This window comes from Mobula birostris, chromosome 8, assembly GCF_030028105.1.
Source record: "Mobula birostris isolate sMobBir1 chromosome 8, sMobBir1.hap1, whole genome shotgun sequence".
Taxonomy (NCBI): Eukaryota; Metazoa; Chordata; class Chondrichthyes; order Myliobatiformes; family Myliobatidae; genus Mobula; species Mobula birostris.
Window position 1 is genome coordinate 11,418,612 of NC_092377.1, and position 24,901 is coordinate 11,443,512.

General features: G+C 44.9%; 1 protein-coding gene across 6 annotated transcripts in view; it reads right to left on the reverse strand.

Annotated features, from left to right (window-relative positions):
* Positions 1 to 21,285, reverse strand: part of adgrg6 (adhesion G protein-coupled receptor G6) — a 181,053-nt gene extending 159,768 nt beyond the window's left edge. For 3 of the 6 annotated variants that reach the window (XM_072264787.1, XM_072264786.1, XM_072264785.1), the window contains exons 1-2: positions 20,644 to 21,285; positions 20,322 to 20,407 (exon numbers count right to left, since the gene is read on the reverse strand). The gene's annotated coding sequence lies outside the window, so the exon portion shown is untranslated. The remainder of the gene's footprint in view (positions 1 to 20,321; positions 20,408 to 20,643) is intronic. The other 3 variants (XM_072264790.1, XM_072264788.1, XM_072264789.1) reach the window with 1 other exon arrangement.
* Positions 21,286 to 24,901: the final 3,616 nt, after the last annotated feature.

Consider the following 24,901-nt stretch of genomic DNA (forward strand, 5'->3'; position numbering starts at 1 on the left):
CGATCATGTTTGCTGTTGTGTGCTGGGGCAGCAGGCTGAGGGCAGCAGACACCAACAGAATCAACAAACTCATTCGTAAGGCCAGTGAGGTTGTGGGGATGGAACTGGACTCTCTCACGGTGGTGTCTGAAAAGAGGATGCTGTCTAAGTTGCATGCCATCTTGGACAATGTCTCCCATCCACTACATAATGTACTGGGTGGGCACAGGAGTACATTCAGCCAGAGACTCATTCCACTGAGAAGCAACACAGAGCGTCATAGGAAGTCATTCCTGCCTGTGGCCATCAAACTTTACAACTCCTCCCGGGTCAGACACCCTGAGCCAATAGGCTGGTCCTGGACTTATTTCATAATTTACTGGCATAATTTACATATTACTATTTAACTGTTTATGGTTCTATTACTATTTATTATTTATGGTGCAACTGTAACGAAAACCAATTTCCCCCGGGATCAATAAAGTATGACTACTACTATAAAGATAATTCCGCACGTGGACCTCTTAACCCAGAGTAAACCAGGTAACCATACTAGGTGCAGTCCAGTCAAGTATAGTTAACACCTCCTATGGAGAATGTTCTTTATCTGGAATGTATGTTCTATCATAAATTGGCACGTCATCCTCCGTCAGATCCTCCATCTGTATAGCGCACTGCCACAGGAGGGCTAACGACATTGCCATGGTGCCTGCCACCCTGGCCATTTCCCTTTTCTATCTTCTACCTTTTGGGGAAAGATACAGGAGTTTGAAAGGGCAAATGATCAGACTTAGGAATGGCTTCTCCCCCACTGCTACAAAAACTTCTGAACTGGTCACTCTTTTCCCATTCCCTTCCCAGTGGTACTGTCATTATCTTAATTCTATCTCTTACATTATTGCCACTTTAGAATTTGTTTTTGCTCTGTTTCACATTGCAGTACAATCTTTGCATCATTCAGCTGTATTTGCTTAGAACATAGAACACAGAATATAGAATACAGGACACAGGACACAGGACACAGGACACAGGACATAGAACACAGAACAGGACAGAAGAGTACAGTACAGTCCCTTCAGCCCATGATGTTGTGCCGACCTTTTAACCTACTCTAAGAACAATCTAACCCTTCCCTCCCACATAGTCCTCCATTTTCCTGTCCTCCAACTGCCAGTCAAAGAGCTTCTATTGTAAATGCTGAATTAAACATAATAGTTGTATTTACCATGTATTACTGTGAGCGCTACATGAGCAAAGAATCTCGTTGCATCCTGCTGCACCAATCTATCAATCTATCTACATGTTATCCTAAACCTTCAACTGCTCAACTGCTGTTTCTAGTATTTGGAGAGGAATCCCATCCACTAACTGGGGAGTCTCAGAGTAGAGGGAAGGACTTATAAAATGGGAAAAGTCAAATTAATTAAAAAACACAAGATATTCTACAGATGCTGGAAATCTTGAGGAACACACATAAAATACCAAAAGACCTCAGGTGGTCAGGCAGTATCTGTGGAGGGGAATAAACAGTCGATGTTCTGGACTGAAACCCTTCATCAGGACTGGAAAGGAAGGGGGCAGAGCCAGAGTGAGATGGTGGAGGGACAAAACGTCAGAAGTCCTTTCCCCACAGATGCTGCTCACTGAGTTCCTCCAGTAGGTTCAGATTCCAGCATCAGCGATGTCTCTAGAACAAGAGATTCTGCCGATGTTGGATATTAGAGTAACAAACACAAAATGCTGGAGGAACAAGCAGGTCAGGCAACATCCACGAAGTGGAAAGGAATAAACAGTTGACGTTTTGGGCTGAAACCCTTCAGCAGGACTGGAAAGGAAGGCGGAAGAAGCCGGGATAGAAGAGGGTCGAGAAGGAGGAGTATAATCTGGTAGGTGATTGGAGAGACAAGGTGAGGGGGAAGGGTGAAGGATGAAGAGAGAAGCTCTGAGGTGATAGAATGAAATGTTAAGGGGCTGAAGAAGAAAGAATCTGATAGGAGACAGCAGTGGACCATGGGAGAAAAAGCAGGAGGAGGGGAATCTTCTTCAGAAGGTCAAGCCCCTTCATCAGGACATTAACTGTTTATATTCCACTCCATAGGTTCCCCTCTAGCAACTTACTAGAAACTCATCCGCACACAGTGTGGTGGAAATTTGGAGCTCTTTTCAGCCGGAGTAGGGCCAAAGGAGAAGAAGGAGAACTTAATAAGCCCATTTCCAGCATGTGGAACACATTAACCAGACACACTAGCCAACGTTTGGTCAAGTGTTAATTCTGAATCTGTGAACTCAGGATATTTTGGGATATGGAGAAAGGGAGGTATAGGAGCATTGTTCAGAGATTAACCACGATGCTAAAGACCCCCTTCCGATCTTATCTCCATTGCACTGTGGTTTCTCTCATAGAAACATAGAAAATAGGTGCAGGAGTAGGCCATTCGGCCCTTCGAGCCTGCACCACCATTTATTATGATCATGGCTGATCATCCAACTCAGAACCCTGCACCAGCCTTCCCTCCATACCCTCTGATCCCCCTAGCCACAAGGGCCATATCTAACTCCCTCTTAAATATAGCCAATGAACTGGCCTCAACTGTTTCTTGTGGCAGAGAATTCCACAGATTCACCACTCTCTGTGTGAAGAAGTTTTTCCTAATCTCAGTCCTAAAAGGCTTCGCCTTTATCCTCAAACCGTGACCCCTCGTTCTGGACTTCCCCAACATCGGGAACAATCTTCCTGCATCTAGCCTGTCCAATCCCTTTAGGATTTTATACGTTTTAATCAGATCCCCCCTCAATCTTCTAAATTCCAACGAGTACAAGCCTAGTTCATCCAGTCTTTCTTCATATGAAAGTCCTGCCATCCCAGGAATCAATCTGGTGAACCTTCTTTGTACTCCCTCTATGGCAAGGATGTCTTTCCTCAGATTAGGGGACCAAAACTGCACACAATACTCCAGGTGTAGTCTCACCAAGGCCTTGTACAACTGCAATAGTACCTCCCTGCTCCTGTACTCGAATCCTCTCGCTATAAATGCCAGCATACCATTCGCCTTTTTCACCGCCTGCTGTACCTGCGTGCCCACTTTCAATGACACCCAGGTCTCGTTGCACCTCCCCTTTTCCTAATTGGCCACCATTCAGATAACAATCTGTTCTCCTACTTTTGCCACCAAAGTGGATAACTTCACATTTATCCACATTAAATTGCATCTGCCATGAATTTGCCCACTCACCCAACCTGTCCAAGTCACTCTGCATCTTCTTAGCATCCTCCTCACAGCTAACACTGCCGCCCAGCTTCGTATCATCCGCAAACTAGGAGATGCTGCATTTAATTCCCTCATCCAAGTCATTAATATATATTGTAAACAACTGGGGTCCCAGCACTGAGCCTTGCGGTACCCCACTAGTCATTGCCTGCCATTCTGAAAAGGTCCCGTTTATTCCCACTCTTTGCTTCCTGTCTGCTAACCAATTCTCTATCCACATCAATACCTTACCCCCAATACCGTGTGCTTTAAGTTTGCACACCAATCTCCTGTGTGGGACCTTGTCAAAAGCCTTTTGAAAATCCAAATATACCACATCCACTGGTTCTCCCCTATCCACTCTACTAGTTACATCCTCAAAAAATTCTATGAGATTCGTCAGACATAATTTTCCTTTCACAAATCCATGCTGACTTTGTCCGATGATTTTACTGCTTTCCAAATGTGCTGTTATCACATCTTTGATAACTGACTCCAGCAGTTTCCCCACCACTGACGTTAGGCTAACTGGTCTATAGTTCCCCGGTTTCTCTCTCCCTATAGAGGTGAACACAATGGACAGCTGAATTTAAGAAAACATAAGCCAAAGGAGCAGAATCAGGCCATTTGGCCCATCAAGTCTGCTCTGCTACACCACCATGACCAATTTATTATTCCTCTCAACCCCTTTCTCCTGTCTTCTTCCTGTAACCTTTCACGCCCTGACTGATCAAGAGCTGAACAGCTTCAACTTTAAACATACCCACTAACTTGGTTTCCACAGCCATCTGCGGCAATAAATTCCACAGATTCACTACTCTCTGGCTAAAGAAATTCCTCCTCATCCCTGTTGTACAGGAATATCTCTCTATTCTGGGGCTGTGCCCTCTGTTCTTACACTCTCCCACTATAGGGAACAACTTATCCACATCCACTCTATCTGAGCATTTCAATATTTGATAGGTTTCAATGAGGTACCCCCTCATTCATCTAAACCAGTGAATATAGGACCAAAGCCATCAAATGATCCTCATACATTAACTCTTTCATTCGTGGGATCACTCTCATGAACCTCCTCTGGACTCTCTCCAATGCCAGCCCATCCTTTCTTAGATCAGGGGCCCAAAACTGCTCACAGTACTCCAAGAGCAGCCTGGCTAATGCCTTATAAATTCTCAGTATAAGACAGAGCGATGATGAAGAGGGTGGAAGGTTCTATTAGTGCCAGTGATCACCAACACCCAAATTGGTAACCATCTTTGACTGAAAAAGTCCAACTTGCCTTGGATGCTCTCAGCCCCAGAACATATAAGGCAAAGACCCACTAATGGGCAATTTTTTTCTGGAGTCCAACAAACATTTTCTTTTCATGTCCTGGAATTATTTCCAGCACATAAATATGTCGTCGATTTAAATTTATAATCTTGGCTATTAACTCCACCTAACGTGTCCCACATGCTGTAAATTTCAATGCATGTCTGCTAATTAAAGTCCACTTCTCCGGAAAATTCTACACAAAATGTTGGATGCAGCCCAGTCCATCACAGGCGAAGCCTTCTACACCACTGAGCACATCTGCATGGAGTGCTGCCACAAGAAAGCATCAAGGGCTCCCAGCATTCAGGCCTTGCTCTCTTCTCGCTACTACCACCAAGCAGGGAATACAGAAGCCTCAGGTCCCACACCACCAGGTTCAGGAACAGTTATTACCCTACAACCATCAGGCTCCTGAACCGACGTAGACAACTTCACTCACCTCAGCTTTGAACCGATTCCACAACCTACAGACTCACTTTCAAGGACTCTACAACTCATGTTCTCTGTATCATTTGTTATATTTGCACAACTTGTCGCCTTTTGCAAATTGGGTGGTCGTCAGACTTTGTGTGTATATTTTAATTGACTCTAATTTATTGCTTTCTGCTTGTAAGGGAATACACTACCGAACTCGAGTGCAGGAGTCACAGAGGCTTTGGCAATCCGAACAAAACAAAAGATTTATTACAGAAATTAACGAGAAAAACTAACTCAGGTTAGCTCAGGCAAGCTACGGAGAATCTCGAGGAACTGAAATCACTCATGATGCACAGAAGAATCCCAGATTGAATGAAGGTGATAAATACACAGAGAGCGTAACAGTGCCCAGGATCCAAAATGAGACACCTGCACCACAAAGTGAAGAACCAGGGCTAGCTCAAAGACAAACAATTAGACATGAAATGAACATGGCAACACTGAGAAAATACAGTCCACATACTAACTATATGTCTTCTTCTTTAAAAACAACCTCTGGTTGTGACAGTTCTACTGTGAATGTCTGCAAGAAAATATATTTCAAGGTAGTAAATGGTGTCATATACAGCACATGCTTTGATAATAAATCTACTTTGACTTTGACCTTCAGCTTGAGTCTTACTCCACCCTCTATTCCCCAGTACTCCATTACCCCATACCATCCATGCCTTATTCCCTAACCACTACCAAAAGGCAATGACCCAACTCAGTAACAGTCCACATATGTGTTGGAAATATTCTAACCAGATTCCAGGCATGCTGACAGAGGAAATCCATTGATAAAACGACACCACGCAGACCCGCAGACGGGGTCCAGACGGCAGAGGGGCTTGGTTCACTCCACTTCTCCTCAGCCCTGTCTTGTCACCTGCACCGTACTCACATCAGCTGAGAGCTCATGATTACAATTGTAGTTATAGAGTGCTACTGCATGGTAAAAGGCACTTTGCCTTACCTAGTCCATAATAAATTATTAGTCTGCCTAGTCCCATCATCCCACGCTTGGACCCCTCCCATCCATGTACTTATCCGAACTTCTCTTCAGTGTTGAAATCCAACACATCTATCACTTCTGAACGCAACTTGTTCCACACACTGATCACCCTCTGAGTGAAGAAGTTTCCCTTAAACATTTCACCTTTCATTCTTGACCTATGACCTCTAGTTCTAGTCTCACCCAAGCCTATTTGCTTCCACCCTATCTATACTCCTCAAATTTGTGCATCTCAATCAAATTTCCCCTCATTCTCCTGTACTCCAGGGAATAAAATCCTCACCTCTTCAAACTTTCCTGCTGCCTCAATAGTCATAGTCATAGTCATACTTTATTGATCCCGTTTGCACCATAGTTGCACCATAAATAATAAATAGTAATACAACCATAAATAGTTTCAGTTTCAGCAACAACCATGTAAGTCTTCTCTGTACTCTTTCAACCCTCTTGGTATCTTTCCTGCAAGTAGGTGACCAAAACTGTACACAATACTCTAGGTTTAGCCTCGACAACGTCGTACACAACTTCAATGGATCATCCCAATATTTTGACTTATGAAGGTCAATGTGACAGAAACTCTCTTTACAACCCTAACTACCTCTGATGCCACCTTCAATAAATTACGAATCTGTAATCTTAGATGATCCTTCCGTTCTACCACACCCTGTAGTGTCCTACTGTTCACCGTGTGTGTCCCACGCTGATTTGTCCTCCCAAAGCCCTCATACATGTCAGTATTAAATTCCATCTGCCATTTTTCCAGCTGGTCGAGACCCCACTGCGAGATTTCATAGCCTTCCTTTGACAGCGACCCACTGCACCCCCAGTCTGGGAGTTACCCGCATATTTGCTCACCCAACTTACCACATTATCCACCAGATCATTCATATAGTTGACAAACAAGTACAAATTCAATGAAAAACGTGCCTGCAAAATAGCGAGTTAGTGTTCATGGAGCTTTCAGAAAGTAGCCGAATGTCTATAAATTCATGAACACTACCTCCCTCTCTTTTTGCAAAGCATTATTTTGTATTTCTTATTGTAACTTACAATAGCTTTTCTATGTGTTGCACTCTACTGCAAATGTCGTGAAATACAGTGCTGCGCAGAGCTCTTAGGCACACATCTATAGCTAGGGCGCCTAAGCCTTTGCACAGTACTGTTTGTCAACGTGGAGCGGAGAGCCAGTTATTAAAACCGGCTGGACCAAAGGATGTTGGGAATGGCGAACGTGGAGCGCCTTGGGGTGCGGGATAGGTGACAGAGAAGGAATGCTGGAGCGGGGGGTGGCGCAGGTGTAGACACACCCAGCCCAGAAGCATCAGGCAAGGTCATTTGATTCCACACAATTAGCTTGTTGATCATTATAGAATGTCTCTCTGGTGCTTCCTGCTCTCTCCCCTCTCTCTCTTCCCCTTTTCCGAACCATGATTCTCCTCTCCCTCCCCCTTTCCTACTCTCAGTCCACAATAGAGACCCATATCAGAATCAGGTTTCCCATTTACAGACCCTAGCTGTATACTGCATATCTGCCTAAGACTTTTGCACAGTGCTGTACGTCAGTGATAATGAAATTTATTTTATTCTGATTCTGAATGGGATATGGATTCAGCCTCTGCCATCCTATAGACAATGAGATCCTCAACCCCAACTAACATTTAGCTGAAGATACCTTTTTCTCCCCTTTAAATTGTTTCTCCGCTCATAGGACTATACAGCTGAGAAACAGCCCTTCAGCCACCTCATTCACGCTGACAGGCTGAGCAAAATCATTGTGATCAATCTCCCTGCTGTGGAATATTGGTCCTCTCTGATCTAGACTCCTCAGACTTTACTCAGCTGAGTTAATCAACCTCTCAGCTTCTTCAGTTCCAAGGAAACTCACCCCAGCCTAGGCAGCTCCCCTAGCCTGTTAACAACCTTGTAATTTTTTTCTACATACCCTGAGTACTGTCAGCTCCTTCCCCGGAATACAGAGTATAATGGAGATACCAGAGGTAGGCGTCTTCACACAGAGAACAGTGGGTGTGTGAAATGCTCTGTCAGGGGTGGTACAATACTGACTTTTGAGATGGATGAAAAATGGGGGGCTGTGGGGGTGGGAAGGGTTACATCAATCCTAGAGTACATTATAAGCTCTGTTATAGTAGGTTAAGAGTTCCAAGTTCAAAGTAAATTTATTATCAAAGTACATATACGTCACCATATACAACACTGAGATTCATTTTCTTGCTGTTATACTCAATAAATCCCATAACCACGATAGAATTAATGAAAGACCACACCAACTTAGATGTCATACTAGTGTGTGACAGACAACAAGTTGTGCAAATACAAAAGGCGATAAATAATAATAGTCAATAAATCAGCAGTAGATATCGAGAGCATGAGATGAAGAGTCCTTGAAAGTGAATCCATAGGTTGTGGGGACATTTCGGTGATAGGGCAAGTGATGTTGAAGTTATCCCCTCCTTTTTGAGATCCTGCTTCCTGACGGGTCGAAACTGCTCCTGAACCCGGTGGTGTGAGTCCTGAGGCTCCTGTACCTTCTTCCTGATGGCAGCAGCAAGAAGAGACCATGGTGTTGGGTCTCTGATGATGGACGCTGCTTTCCAGTGACAGCACTCCATGTAGATGTGCTCAATGGTGGGGAGGGCTTTACCCGTGATGGACTGGGCTGTACTCACTACTTTCTGTTGGGTTTTCTGTGAAGTATACAGTGTTAGCAGCATAGGGTCCTATACTGTGCTGGACCTCTCTACGCTCTCTGCTCTATATGACATGTCATAACAGTACATGCATTTGAGATGAATGGGGAAAACTTAACAGAGATGTGCGTGGGAAGTTTTTTTTTTACACAGAGAGTAGTAGTTTCCTGGAACAGTCTGCCAGGATGGGTGGAGGGGATAGTGGTGTTTAACAGGCTTTTACAGAGACACATCAATATGGAGGAGTATAGATTAGGTGTGGACAGAAGGGATCTAGCTAAATCCAGCACAGACATCACACATCAAAGGGCCTGTTCCTGTGCTGTACTGTTCTAACACTCTACGAGTGTGCCTTTACCAACTTCCACTTATGTACAGCTTTTCCCACCACCGAAACAGGGCATTCTGCCAAACTGTTCTGTTCCTGTACTTTATCCGTATATGTCCCTTATCCTCCTCCACCATTCACTGGCGGGATAAGCTCCCCATTGCTCTACAAGTAGTTTCTCCTGAACACTTCCATGAATTTATTAGAGATTATCTCATGGTGATGTCACTCAATTCTGACCTCATCCTCAAAATGGAAGTGCTTTCTCTGAGCAACTCACGGGGAAAAAAAAAATGCTGGAGGAAATCAGAGCAAGTGAGGGGGGGTGGCGTAAGAAGCTGGGAGGGGATAGGGGGGAGAGGTCACGGGCTGAAGAAGAAGAAATCTGATAGGAGAGAGCCGTCAGCTGTCTATGACAGAGAAGGAGGTGGGCACAAGAGGGAGGTGATGGGCAGATGAGGGGAAGAGGGAGCCAGAATGGGGAACACATAAAGAGAGCAGGGGGAAGCTGGGGAGGGGAGATATTACCAGAAGTTAGAGAAATCAATCAGGTTGGAAGCTACCCAGATGGAATATGAGGTGTTGCTCCTCCACCCTGAGAGTGGCCCTCATCATGGCAGTAATGCTTCCTCAGAACCTCCCCCCACCCCCATCACCATTAAAAATCTTCATAATCATAAAACTGATCACCTCTGACCTTTCCTGTTCCAAAGTAAACAGATCCAGCTGAATGTTCTCTCCCAAAAAGGAATATCTGTCAGAAGGGGCGTCATCTTTGCAATTCCCAGTGTCTCTATTTTCCTTTGGAGGCATTGAAATCAGAATTGTACAAAATTTGTATGGAATCATGTCAGCTCTTATAGAAGTTTATTTACTGCCGAAGACACTCAGTACTGCACTCTCTGATGTTCTCCACAGCACACAGAACCATCTCTGGTAAGAACTATTTCTGTCTCCTCCCTCCCCCCCACCCCAATCAACTCCCTCACCAACCTCTCTGCTTTCGGGGCTGAGGAGGAACACGACAGAGTTATGAGTTGCACAGAAGCGGGGAACTCTTCCCTAAAGCAGCTGGATCGGAAGCTGGAGGCTACAGGATCAGAATAAAAGGCGTAACGGACAATCTTCTGGAGGAAGCAGTATCCGTGGGAGGAAAGGAATTGTTGGCCTGAGATGTCGGCTATTTTCATCCTCCCACAGGTGCTGATCAACCCGTTGGTTCCTCCGGCAGATTGTTCTGATTCAAACTTATTTATCACAGGTACATCGAAACATCCTCCGAGAGGACCACGACCTCGGCGTAGGGTTTGGAGGCTTGCAACCCGGAGGGCTACGTTGGCTGGAGTCAGGGCCTTGTCCCTTAGCTCTTGGTAGAGTCACCCATGTCACACAGGTCAGAGGGTAGAGGCCAGACAAAGAGTGGTCCACCAGTCCTCCAGGTTCGGGGGTTCAGCTCGGGGCTAAAACCCTGAATGCTCAGAAACCAATTGTTACAGAAACAGCAATGAAGAATCCTTCTGTACAGACAGAGATGGAGGACCTTCATTGACGCCCTTAATGCCAGTGGCATAACAGGCAGTAAGTACATCGAAACACAGAGTGAAATGAGTCATTTTGTGTTAACAGCCAGCACAACCTAAGGATGTGCTGGGGGCAGTCCGTGAGTGCCACCACACGTTCTGGCACCAACATAACATATCAACAGTGTTCAGAAGAATAACGCAAGCAACAATAATAACAAAACAGAACAAAGCAAAACAAGTCCCTCCCCCTCCCTCCCACACACCCACCTACTCACCCACCCACACACCCACCCACTCACTCACCCCTCAACATGCACAGACAAGCCTCCAGCCCCAGGACAGGCACAAAACTATCCCTATGAGCCGGAAAAAAACCTAAATCTGAGCCACGACGTCGATAGGCATCCAGCTCAGCACCATCTTGACTGGAAGAGATGCCAGCACCTGTGTTCTCTCACGTCTCCTAGGGTAACGGGGTAAGAACTTCAGAGGGAGCTCTGGTGAACAAGTATTTTTCACACAGAGGACAGTTATACGCTGGGACGCACTGCCTGAGGGTGTAGTGAAGGCAGAGATCTCATGGCCCTAAGATAAGCACAGATTCACAGCGGACTTTGGACCAAATGTTGGTAAATGGGATGAGTATGGATGGGTACTGGATGTTAGCAAGGAGAACGATGGACAAGAAGGCAGTACAGTAACCTAACAGTGCTTTACAGCACCAGCGATCACCAGTTGAGGTTCAATTCCCACCACTGTCTGTAAGGAGTTTGTATATTCAATATGAAACCCTGTGGGTTTTCTCCAGCACCCTCACACATTCTAGAGATGTACAGGTTAGGGTTAGCAAATTGCGGGAATGCTACTTTGGCACCGGAGGTGTTGCTACACTTACGTGTGTCCCCATCACATCCTCAGACAGCCTTGGTCATTGACACAGACAGCACATTTCACTGTATGTTTCAATAGTTCAATACACGTGTCACAAATAAAGCTGATCTTCAGATCTTTAAAAATCTTCTGCGTCTGGTACAACTCTATGTCCGTGAGATAGTGGACATCAAACCTGGGCTCACGGTAACATTGTTAACACGTTTGGTCTTCAGTCTTGTTGAGGTCCTCATCTATTAGTGTTTACTGATCTATAAACTGTCTCATGCAGCCGAAGTGATTTTGTGTCAACTTCTCAGCAAATCATGATCTCAGCTCCAAGAGGGTGCAGAGAGTAGTGGGCAGTGGGCACAGCCCAGTCCATCAAAGGTACAGCCGTTCCCATCACTGACAGAACCTACAGGAGGCACTGGCTCAAGAAAGCAGCATCTATCAATAAGAATCTCCACCATCCAGGCCATGCTGTCTTCTCACTGTGCTACCAGAGCGCTGGAGATCCACAAACCTGATCACCAGGTTTAGAAATTTCTACTTCCCTTCAACTGTCAGGTTCCTGAACCAACCAGTACAATCCTAATCACTACTTCAATGGAACACTACAGTCTACAGATATTCGTTTGCACTAAGGACTTGTTTGGCAGTCTTCTTATTCATTATCTTGCATAAATTATGATAACTGGTTAATATATAATTATTTATTGCCATATTATATATAAATGATAATTATATAATTATGTATTATCATATTATATTATATGTAAATGATAATAATAAAAAGCCATTGAGCATATCTACATGAAACGTTATTGCAGGAAAGCAACATTCATCTTCAGGGACCCCTGTTACCCAGGACATGCTCTCTTCTCACTGCTGCCATCAGGAAGAAGGTACGGAAGCCTCGGGACTCACACCACTAGGTTCAGGAAGTTATTTCCCTCAACCATCAGGCACTTAAAAAGGAGGGGATAACTTCACTCACCCCAACATTGAAATGTTCCCACAACTTAAGGACTCACTTTCGAGGGCTCTTCATCTGATGTTCTTGATATTTATTGCTTATTTATTTTATTATTATTATTATTCCTTCTTTTCTTTTTGTATTTACACTTTGTTGTCTTTTACACACCAATTGTGCGTCCTGTTGGTGCAGTCTTTCATTAATTCTATTATGGTTAGTGGATTTATTAAGTATATTCGCAAGAAAATGAATCTCAGGGCTATATATGGTGACATATAAGTACTTAGATAAATAATTTGCTTTGAGTTTTGAATTTTAATTTATATTCTGTGTGTAGTTTGAATCGACGTGTCTATGTTGCTACTACAAGCAAGATTGTCATTATACCTGTGTTTGACAATAAACTTGACTTCGCTTGGCTTGACTTGACACCACTTGGGACTCAGCTGGGTACGGTAAATCTCTGACAGATTTATGGATTCAGTCAGTGAGTACAATATTGACACGTTTCCAGGGACGTCAAGGAGGAAGTTCAAAGCTCAAAGTAAATTTATTATCTAAGTGCATATGCATAAGAGGACGAATTGCAAAAACCGATATGCAAAAGAGGACGAATTGTGCTAATGATAAATGACAAAGTAAATAAATAATACTGAGAACATGAGTGTTAGAGACCGTAAAAGTGAGTCTATAGGTTGTGGAATCAATTTAGAGTTGAGATGAGTGAAGTTATCCGTGCCAGTTCAGAAGCATGATAGCCGTAACTCTTCCTGAACCTGGTGATGTGGGTCCTAAGGCTTCTCTACTTCTTGCCCAATGGTAGAAGCAAGAAGAGAACATGGCCTAGTTGGTGGAGGTCTGTGGTGGTGGATGCTGCTTTCTTGTGGCAGTATTTTTGTAAATGTGCTCAGTGATGGGGAGGGTTTTGCCTATGATGGACTGAGCTGTAGCCAACATTTCCTACAGACCTTTCTGCAATGCAAACCCACTGCAATAATTCAAGCACTTTATCTCAGTAGGTATTACCAATGCTGATCCTGCACATTTCATGGTGCTGCCTTCCAAATGAGACCTCCTGTCCATCCAGGACATGTGCCCCTTCTCCTTACTTACCAGTGGGGAGGAGATACAGGAGACCGAAGACCCACATGCAATGATTCAGAAACACCTTCCTTCCCTCCGCCATCAGACCGCTGAACAGTCCATAAAAATAAATATTATAAATCTCAAAGATTAGCTCTATTTGCCACATGCCCGTTGGAATATCAAAACAGACAGTGAAATGCATCATTTGCATCAATGTCTAACATGGCCTAGGATGTGCTGCTGGCAGCCCTGAAGTGTTGCCACGCTTCCCTCGACAATATAGTGTGCCACAACTTACCGACCCTAACCCACACGTCTTTGGAATGTGGGAGAAACCCAGAGCACCCAGGCGAATCCCACACAGTCACAAAGAGAACCTGTAGACTCCTTACAGACAGAGGCGGGAATTGAACCCTAATCGCCGGTACTGTAACACATGATGCTGACCGCTATGCTACCACCCCATCCACGAACACATGAACACAACCTCACAATTCATCTTTCGCACGACTTTAGTTAGTTTTGTAATTATAGTCATTTGGTGTCTTCACACTATACCGCTACCACAAAACAACTTGAAATCATCATCATCATCATGTGATGTGTCCTATGACGTGGGCAAGCAAGGTCTTCCCATGACCGTGATTGTTCTTGGCAGATTTTTCTACAGAAGTGGTTTGCCATGCCTTTTTGCCATGCCAGGTCCTTTAACATCTGCCGGACAATGCTGAGGATGTTCTACGAGTCTGTGGTGGCCACTGCTATCATGTTTGCTGTTGTGTGCTGGGGCAGCAGGCTGAGGGTAGCAGACACCAACAAAATCAACAAACTCATTCGTAAGGCCAGTGATGTTCTGGGGATGGAACTGGACTCTCTCACGGTGGTGTCTGAAAAGAGGATGCTGTCTAAGTTGCATGCCATCTTGGTCAATGTCTCCCATCCACTACATAACGTACTGGTTGGGCACAGGAGTACATTCAGCCAGAGACTCATTCCACCGAGATGCAGCACTGAGCGTCATAGGAAGTCATTCCTGCCTGTGGCCATCAAACTTTACAACTCCTCCCTTGGAGGGTCAGACACCCTGAGCCAATAGGCTGGTCCTGGACTTATTTCATAATTTACTGGCATAATTTACATATTACTATTGAACTATTTATGGTTCTATTACTATATATTATTTATGGAGCAACTGTAACGAAAACCAATTTCCCCCGGGATTAATAATGACTATGACTATGACTATGACTATTTTTCTGAGCAATACCTTTACAGGACGGGTGACCCCAGCCATTATCAAAACTCTTCAGGGATTGTCTGCCTGGCATCAGTGGTCACATAACCAGGACTTGTGATATGCACCAGCTGCTCCTATGGCTTCACATGAGCTCGACTGGGGAAGCTGAGCAGGTGCTGCACCTTGCCCAAGGGTGACCTGCAGGCTAGAGGGAAGGCATGCCGTTACACCTCCTTTGATAGAGACGTACTGTATCTCCACCCCACCACCTACACATCAGCTAAGGCATTGATACATAAATCTGAGTCTGATCCTATCTCCTGCTGCAGGTAGATACAACAGATCCCAATCCCTATCTGTGAAGAGCAGCAAAGTTCAAGGCAAATTTATTAAGCAAGTACGTATGTGTCACCAGATACTACGCCGAGATTCATTTCCTTTCAGGAATGCGCAGTAGAACAAACAAATACAATACAATGAGTGAAAAACTACGCACAAAGACAGGCAATTTGGTGTGTCACCAAAGGCACTTGCAAATTTCTACAGGTGTACCGTGGACAGCATTCGAACTGGCTGCATCAAGCTGAAGGCACAGTCTCAACGATTCAGGAACAGCTTCTTCCTCTCTGATCAGACTTCTACCTCACTATCTCACTACCTCACCTCTTCTTTGTTTCTGTTTTTGCACTACTTATTTAATTTAACTATATATACTTACTGTCATTAGCAGGTTTTTATTTGATTATTGTGTTGCATTGTGCTGCTGCCACCAGGTCAACAGTTGCCAGAGATATTGGGCCTGATTCTGACTCTGATCTTGTTAAGTGCAGGAGAGTTCTCCTCCGATGCAGGCTGACAAATGGCCTTCCATCTTTAGCACCAAACTGTAACTTTTGATCATTAGAGTAACGAGTGTTTGGACAACATTGTAACGGGTAACCAGACTGCCCTTTCACTCGTATCTCAACAGTGGCTGTGCTTCAAAAACAACTTCGGAACACTCTGAGTTTGTGAATGGCGGGATATAAGGTATAAAACAGGCATTTCTTTAACACTGCAAACTGACCTCGGGCTAATTGGCAGTGCAGTTCTGCAGTGAAATACCGGGCTTGCTCTTTCAATACTGGATATTGTTCAAAATTCTGGATTCGGGAAAGTGGGCGTTGCTAGAAAGACCACTGCTTATTCTTCATATTCACTGCCCTTGAGAAGGGTGAGGGTCTCCCTCGGGGATCATTGCTGCCTTCCCCTGTCACCAACAGTGCCAGGGTTCCGGGGCTTTGACCCAACGGAGATGAAGGTACAATGAACTGTGCCAAAGTCTGGACATGTCTGTAAATTGCGGAGGGAAGGGCTGGAGGGGATGCTGGTCGGTGACCTTCTCAGTGGGAAAGGTCAAATGGTAGGGGAAGGAAGAATTTAAAGAACCATCCAGGTTAGGTACTGTGAGATGTACTTACCAGACTGTAACACAGACAAGGAAGAGGCTATTTATCCTACCCACTCTCAAACACCAAGGATCAACTTTATTTGCCATATACATTAATAAGCATTAGGAATTTGCTGTGGTGTGTTGGTTGGGGCACAACGTGAAACAGAAATCAACATTTAACAATATTAAAGAGAATTGCATTAAAAATAAAGTTCGAGTTTGAAGTACTTATATGAAATAAAATGGCATAAATATATTATAAAAAGTGGTTTAAAGTGTTTACTGTGCAGTGACTGAGGTAATAGATATAAGGGGTGGGGAGAGGGTGATAATTAGAATGGTTGATCAGATTAACTACCTAGGGGAAGAAAGTTTATTATTCCATTCAACTGATCTACCCATTCCTTCTTCGATCTACCCATTTTCCTTTTAGACTACAGGTTCCTAACCTTCTTTATGCCACGATGAGTTTACACAAGGAAGGCTCCAACATCCCGGGATATCCAAGTGAGGCAGGTCCTAAAAAGCCAGCTGAATTGGTAGAACAAGATCAGAGCCATCAATGTATTTTCCCCACCAGTCAACGGATACCCAGCTGCAAAAGTGTGCTGGCCTAGGAATGATCCGGAAGCCACTGACATCCAGGCCTGGAAACTATTAACAACACATAGAGGATTCCACCCAAAGTCCGATGTCAAGTGACTGTACACCCTCTGGAATAAAGGAAGATGGGGATTTGGAAGTGTCAAGGCCACAGTTCTGGAAGAAATGTGAAACATCCATGAGTCTGTCAGGAAGGTGGCCCCTAAGGACGACCTGCCAGGAGAATACCTCAGACAGCAGGCAGGGGATATGGAAATGGAAGTGGGTGAAGCAGAGCCAGAGGACCAGAGGCCATGGCAGGACAAGCCTCTGCATGGGATGTACCATCGCCAGATATCACAGGTGGCTGACATAAGAAAGTCCTACCAATGGCTGGAAATGGCAGGGCTGAGGGACAGCACAGAGGTGCTGCTCATGACTGCACAGGAACAGGCGCTGAGCACAAGAGCAATGGAAACAGGGGTCTGTCACACCAGACAAGACCCAAGATGCAGACTGTGCAAGGAATCAGCTGCAAACCATCCAGCACACAGCAGCAGGGTGCAGGATGCAGGCAGGGACAGCATTCACTGAACAGCACAACCAATTTGCAGGAATTATGTACAGGAACATCTGCACTGAGTATGGATTGGACTCTCCCCAGTCCAAATGGGAAACATCCGAGAAGGCAGTGGAGAACGACAGAACTGAGATCCTGTGGGACGCAAATACAGACTGATGAGCAGATACTGGCCAACTGACCACACATTGTAATACTGGACAAAGAACAGAAGAAAGCAATAGTAATAGATTTGGCAATCCCAAATGACAGTAGCATCAGGAAGAAAGAATATGAGAAACTGGAGAAATAGCAGGGCTTGAAGGAGCAGAGAGAAAATTTAAGCCTGAGTAACATTCCAGTGGTGATAAGAGCACTTGGAGCTGTGACACCTGGACTGGGAGAGTGGTTCCGACAAATCCCAGGAACAATATCTGAAATCTCGGTCCAGAAAAGCACACAACTAACAGCAGCAAGGATACTGCGTCAAACCCTCAAGCTCGCAGGCCTCTTGTAGAGGACCCAAGGTTCAGGGAAAATACACAAGCACATCACCCATAAAGGGTGAGATTGATATATATATTGATGGATAGATAGATATTTCTCATTATAATTTATTGTACTTTTTTATGTATTGCATTGCACTGCTGCTGCAAAACAACAAATTTTGCGACATATACCAGTGATATTAAACCTGTTTCTGATTCTGATTCTAATACATGGGAAAACAATAACAGAATGCAGAATATAGTGTCCACCAGCATAAACAATGACAGCTTCACTCACGCTGGGCGCTCTCTCTTCCCCCCTCTCACACAGAGCAGAGGCTACAGTAGCTCGAGAGCATACACAGCCAGGCTAAAGGACAGCTCTATCCACCACAAAAGGCAGGATCTCCCAGTGGCCACCCATTCCCATTCTGACATGTCCTCCCCCACAGCTACGATGGGGCAACACTCAGGTTGGAGGAGCAACACCTCAAATTCTGCCTGTAGCCTCCAATCTGATGGCATGACTCCAGCAAACTTCTACATATGTAGAGTGGAGAACATTCTGACTGGTTGCCTCACTGTCAAGTATGGAGTCACCGATGTTCAGGAAGAGAAAAAGATGCAGAAGGTTGCAAATTCAGCCAGTTCCATCATGGCACGAGCCTCCCCACCATCGAGTACATCTTCAAAAGGTGAGGCCTCTAGAAGGTGGCATTTGTCTTTAAACCACCCCCCTCCACCTCACCATCAGGAAGTTACTTTCTTCTCATTACTACCATCAGGGAGGAGGTACAGGAGCCTGAAATCGTGTTTTAGGGGCAGTTTCTTCTGTACCGCCGTCAGATTTCTGAATTGATAATGAACCTGTGAACCCTCCCTCACTAGTTACACTACTTCTTCATTATAGATAGTTCTCATTGAAACTGATAGTCCTTTTTATGGCTTAAAACTGCGCTGCTGCTGCACCACAACAAATTTCACGACATGCCAGTGATAATAAACCCGATTCTACACACATACACACACACACACACACACACTTATATATGTAGAACAACAAACGATCTGCTAGGGGAGTTCAGCAGACCCAGTAGTAACTGTGAGGAGGGGAGAAGGATTCCTTTCCTTCCCACAGTCGCTGCTGGATCCGCCGAGTTCCTCCAGCAGATTATCTGCAGCTCCAGATTCCAGCGCTTGCAGCCCATTGTGTCTGCATACAGATATAAGGGAGGAGGATGAATATAGCCACGCGTGATCGGAATAAGATTCAACCAGCGTCGGACCTTTTTGAATATCCCAAATCCCATTTAAAGATTCCATCCGACCCGCACCCGTTCAAAGCAAAAAGGTTTATCATCTCGCTGCCGACAGGGACAACTTTTGAAGGCGCCAGAGGAAATAGGACCAATTTAGAATGCAAGTATAATTTCAACCAGAGCATTTAGAAAGACACCCGAGAGATTACGGCGCGGGTGTCTGAACAATTGACATACACACTAATCTTGTACAGTCCTGACATCTAACTTCCTAGCAGCGTAAACTCGCGCTCAGTGGGATGAATAGGGAATCAGGCAGCGCCTCAGAAATCACTTGAAAGCCTGCAGTACTTTTGTTTCGCAAGTTGCCACCAGGATAAAACGGAGAGGATAATCCTTTAAAGAAGGCTCCGAATTTTCGCGGCAGCGCTCGGGAAAAAGTGAGGCGGGAGAGGACGATTCTTTTGTTTGACCGAACCTGCGTTTTGTGAGGAAGTTTCGGGGTTGAAATTTGACGCGGAGTAGAGTGTCGAGCAAGGCGTGTCTGCTTGTACACAGACGCGTCCGAAAACTTGTTACGAGAGTGTCAAAGAGCCTGCGTCCAAACGAACGAAAACCCGTGCCCGTCCACAACCCGCTGTCGTCCCCAACCACCAGCAGTTGTCTCCTCTCGAACTGGGGACTGGTGCGAAATTCGATCCAATCTTTGTGACATTCGCGCTTTGCTGTACGGCGCTGCCTTTTAGCCAGTAACCCGGCGGATGCGGGAGGTTCTGGGGGTTAGGGGTGGATTTCAAAGAGGTCCCCGGCGGTCTGAACTTCGACGTTGTTATACGTCCCTGCCGTTATATATAATGAATTAAGAAACAAAGAATTTCGCACGCCACAGCATGGGCGACCGAGGAGATGAATAATCTTCCTAACATTAGGCGCCGAAAATTCCCAATTTCTTTCAAAGCGAACAGACAACATTAAAACTCCTGAGACCTTGCCCTGGTCTCGGTCTGTCCCTGGTAATTTAAAGAACAAGTTCCCCACAGTGGGAGGAATTCCGCGGGTCAGGTAGCATCTGAGGAGAGAAAGTAGCCCAGAATAGGATCACGACCCAAAATACAGACCACCACAGATGCTGCTCGGCCCTGATGAGCTCCTACAGCAGATTACCAGCGTCTGTCTTCGAGAATCGAGAACGCAGCATTAAATGCGATCTTACAGTTGACCCTCATAAAACCCGCGTTAAACCGGTGTCTCTTACCTGGATTTAGACGAAATTCACTCAGCTAGGCAGATTCCTGAACTGCATGCTTCAAAGAACTGTCACCTCTCGGCAAGACCCGGCTTCTGTACCGGGACAGAGAGAGGGAGGGAGAGAGAAAGAGACAGAGAGAGGGAGGGAGAAAGAAAGAGACAGAGAGAGAGAGGGAGAGAAAGAGAAAGAGAAAGAGAGAGACGGAGTCAAATTAATTTTTCACAACACAATCCTACGTTGTAAGTTGTACTGACACACTCACAATTGATATCAAATTTAAAAAGAGGGTGGGGGACTAAATGTAAAATGTGTTAATGGTGGGACTTACAGTCTGGCTGTTCTCTCCCGGGCAGTATACAGGCAGTGAACTGCTCTACTGGCGTTTGAGTAATGGAGAGAGAGGCGAGCCCGACCGGCTCTGTCGGCGCACCCCTGCGCGGAATGAACTAAGACCTTCTCGGTTGCCGGCTGACGGTTCAGCGCCCCAGGCCAGGAGTGATTTCCCTGGGCGGCGGGTTCTCCACTGCGCGGGCAGCCGTTTCTGCCCCCGAGAGGCACAGGCGGCTGTGCGCGTTTAAGACTCAGCCTCCCGTTTGGTTTCCCCAGCCCCTCCCTGTGACAACATCGACGAGAAAGTCTGATCAAGTCCTCCCCCCACCCCTCTACTTTCACGGGGAGTCCTGAAACGATGCTCTCCGTATTCCTGCTCTTGTCAGTAACTTCTGTAAGTCAGTGCAGTGTTCCCCAACTCCTGGACGTGACAGCCCGTGGTGAACAGACAGCCGTGACACTTAACCCCCCAATGCCTACTGTCACCTCCCTTCGACTTGTCGCCGCGGGAGCGTGAAATTACGGCTATCTCCCCAACCTATCTTTTGATTCCGTTTTTCAGCAGTTGCGCCACTTAAACTTTCTCATCTCCGTGAAAGCTCCTCTCCGCGGACGCCGACCGGCCCACTGCGGTTTTTCCTGAGTCGCTGCCAAGCGAATTCTGCGTTTTCAAATTTGCGCACAGTAGTTAGGCAGAGCAACAAAACATGGAACGGGACAGCACAGGAACATCCTCAGTACTACAATGTCTGTGCCGAGCACAGTAACACATTAAACTACAGCTGCAAGAAAAAGTTTGTGAACCCTTTGCAATTACCTGGTTTGCTGCTTTAATTACTCCTAAAGTGTGGTCTGATCTTCATCAAAGTCACGATAATAGACAAACACAATCCGCCCCAAATATTAACACAAACAATCGTACTTCTCGTCATTTACACCATTTAAACAGTCACAGTCTAGGTTCAAAAAAAGTATGTGAACCTTCGAGCAAGTGCCTTCTGCAAAAGCTATTTGGAATCAAGTGTTCCAATCGATGAATGTTGAATGAAGCGGAAAAGAACTCAAGGGTAGCAGCAAAGGACCCGCATCTCTAGAACTTGCTAAAGTCCCTGTTCATGCGTCCGCTAGAAGAAAAACACTGAACATGGAAGCTCTCCAAAAAACATGGCTGCACTTCTCAAGTTTGCAAAAGACCACCTGGATCTTCCATAACACTTCCGGGATAATGCTCTGCGGACAGACGAGACAAAAGTTGAACTTTTTTTGGCAGAAGTGCACACCACTATGTCTGGAGGGGAAAAAAAAGGCACTGCATACCAGCACCAAAACCTCATCCTAACTGTGAAGCATGGTGGAAGGGGCATCCTGGTTTGGGGCATTAGGGCCCGGACAGCTTCCAATCGTTGAGGGAGCAATGAATTCAAACTTGTACCAAGACTTTTTATAGGAGAATGTCAGGGTTGCAGTCCATTACCTTAAGCTTAATAGAAGTTGGATGATGCCACAAAACAGTGATCTGAAACACAAGTAAATCATCAACAGAATGGTTTAAAAAGAAGAAAATTTGTGTTTTGGAATGGCTAATTCAGAGTTCAGACCTTCAGACCTTCAGACTGAAATGATGTGGCATGTCCTGAAGAGACGTTCATGCAAGGTATCCCAGAAATACTGATGAACTGAAACAGCATTGAATGGAGGACTGGTCTAATATTCCTCCTGGCCACTGTGCAAGTCTGATCAGCAGCTACAGGAAATGTTTGGCACAGGTTATTGCTGCTAAAGGAGGTTCAACCAGTTATTAAATACAAAGATTCACATACTTTTTTCCCAGACCTGGAATGTAAATGATTAAATAGTGTGTCCAATAAAGACATGAAAAGTACAATTGCTTGTGTTTTATTAGTTTAGGCAGATTGAGTTTGTCTATTAATGTGACTTAGATGAAGATCAGATCACATTTTGTAACCATATAACCATATAACAATTACAGCACGGAAACAGGCCACCTCGGCCCTTCTAGTCCATGTCGATCGCTTACTCTCACCTAGTCCCACCGACCTGCACTCAGTCCATAACCCTCCATTCCTTTCCTGTCCATATAGCTATCCAAGTTAACTTTAAATGACAACATCGAACCTGCCTCAACCACTTCTGCTGGAAGCTCGTTCCACACAGCTACCACTCTCTAAGTAAAGAAGTTCCCTTTCATGTTACCCCTAAAATTTTGCCCTTTAACTCCCAACTTATGTCCTCTTGTTTGAATCTCCCTACTCTCAATGGAAAAAGCCTATCCACATCAACTCTATCTATCCCCTCATAATTTTAAATACCTCTATCAAGTTCCCCCCTCAGCCTTCTACGTTCCAAAGAACAAAGACCCAACTTGTTCAACCTTTCTCTGTAACTTAGGTGATGAAACCCAGGTAACATTCTAGTAAATCTTCTCTGTACTCTCTCTATTTTGTTGACATCTTTCCTATAATTCAGTGACCAGAACTGTACACAATACTCCAAATTTGGCCTTACCAATGCCTTGTACAATTTCAACATTATATCCCAACTCCTATACTCAATGCTCTGATTTATAAAGGCCAGCATACCAAAAGCTTTCTTCACCACCCTATCCACATGAGATTCCACCTTCAGGGAACTATGCACCATTATTCCTAGATCCCTCTGTTCTACTGCATTCTTCAATGCCCTACCATTTACCATGTATGTCCTATTTTGATTAGTCCTACCAAAATGTAGCACCTCACATTTATCAGCATTAAATTCCATCTGCCATCTTTCAGCCCACTCTTCTAACTGGCCTATATCTCTCTGCAAGCTTTGAAAACCTACTTCATTACCCACAACTCCACCTATCTTAGTATCATCTGCATACCTACTAATCCAATTTACCACCCCATCATCCAGATCATTAACGTATATGATAAACAATATTGGACCCAGTACAGGTCCCTGAGGCACACCAGTAGTCATCGGCCTCCAACCTGACAAACAGTTATCCACCACTACTCTATGGTGTCTCCCATCCAGCCACTGCTGAATCCATTTTACTACTTCAATATTAATACCTAACAATTGAACCTTCCTAACCAACCTTCCATGTGGATCCTTGTCAAAGGCCTTAGTGAAGTCTATATAGACAACATCCACTGCTTTACCCTCATCAACTTTCGTAGTAACCTCTTCAAAAATTCAATAAGATTTGTCAAACATGACCTTCCACGCACAAATCCATGTTGACTGTTCCTAATCAGACCCTGTCTATTCAGATAATTATATATACCATCTCTAAGAATACTTTCCATCAATTTACCCACCACTGACGTCAAACTCACAGGCCGATAATTGCTAGGTTTACACTTAGAACCCTTTTTAAACAATGGAACAACATAAGCAATACGCCAGTTCTCCAGCACCATCCCCGTTTCTAATGACATTTGAAATATTACTTTCAGAGCCCCTGCTATTTCCTCACTAACTTTCCTCAAGGTCCTAGGGAATATCCTGTCAGGACCTGGAGACTTATCCACTTTTATATTCCTTAAAAGCACCAGTATTTCCTCTTCTTTAATCATTATAGTTTCATTAACTTCCCTACCTGTTTCCCTTACCTTACACAATTCAATATCCTTCTCCCTAGTGAATATCAAAGAAAAATTGTTCAGAATTTCCCCCATCTCTTTTGGCTCCGCACGTAGCTGTCCACTCTGATTCTCTAAGGGACCAATTTTGTCCCTCACTATCTTTTTGCTATTAATATAACTGTATAAACCCTTTGGATTTATTTTCACCTTTGTCATGGTCTGGACCATAAAATCCACATTTCGGTTCACGGTCCGGTCCAGGTTCCATATTCCAGGTTTTCCGGTTTTCCCCAGTTTCTGTTGAGGCAGCTGATTCTCATTTGGCTGGCCTCATAAATAGCTTCAGGATTCAGCCTCTGGCTGATGGATTGTTCCTGTCCAAATCCCCCTGTCTGAATCCCTTCCCTTCCTTCTGTTACCTTGCCTGCACTGCTATCTAGTTCAATTACTGGAGCAAGATAAGGAACTGTCTATTGATGTTTTGAACTGTTTGTGTCCACACCTTTGCTAGGTAGGTCTGGCTGTCTGCTGCTGCCTTGTGTTGGAAACCATCTTGTTGTATTCTGCATTCTGTGTAATGAGTCCTGCCCCTACATCCTGTACCCAAGGAGGAGTCCTGGCTCTGTGTTCTGTGTATGAGTCCTGGCCCTACGTCCTGTT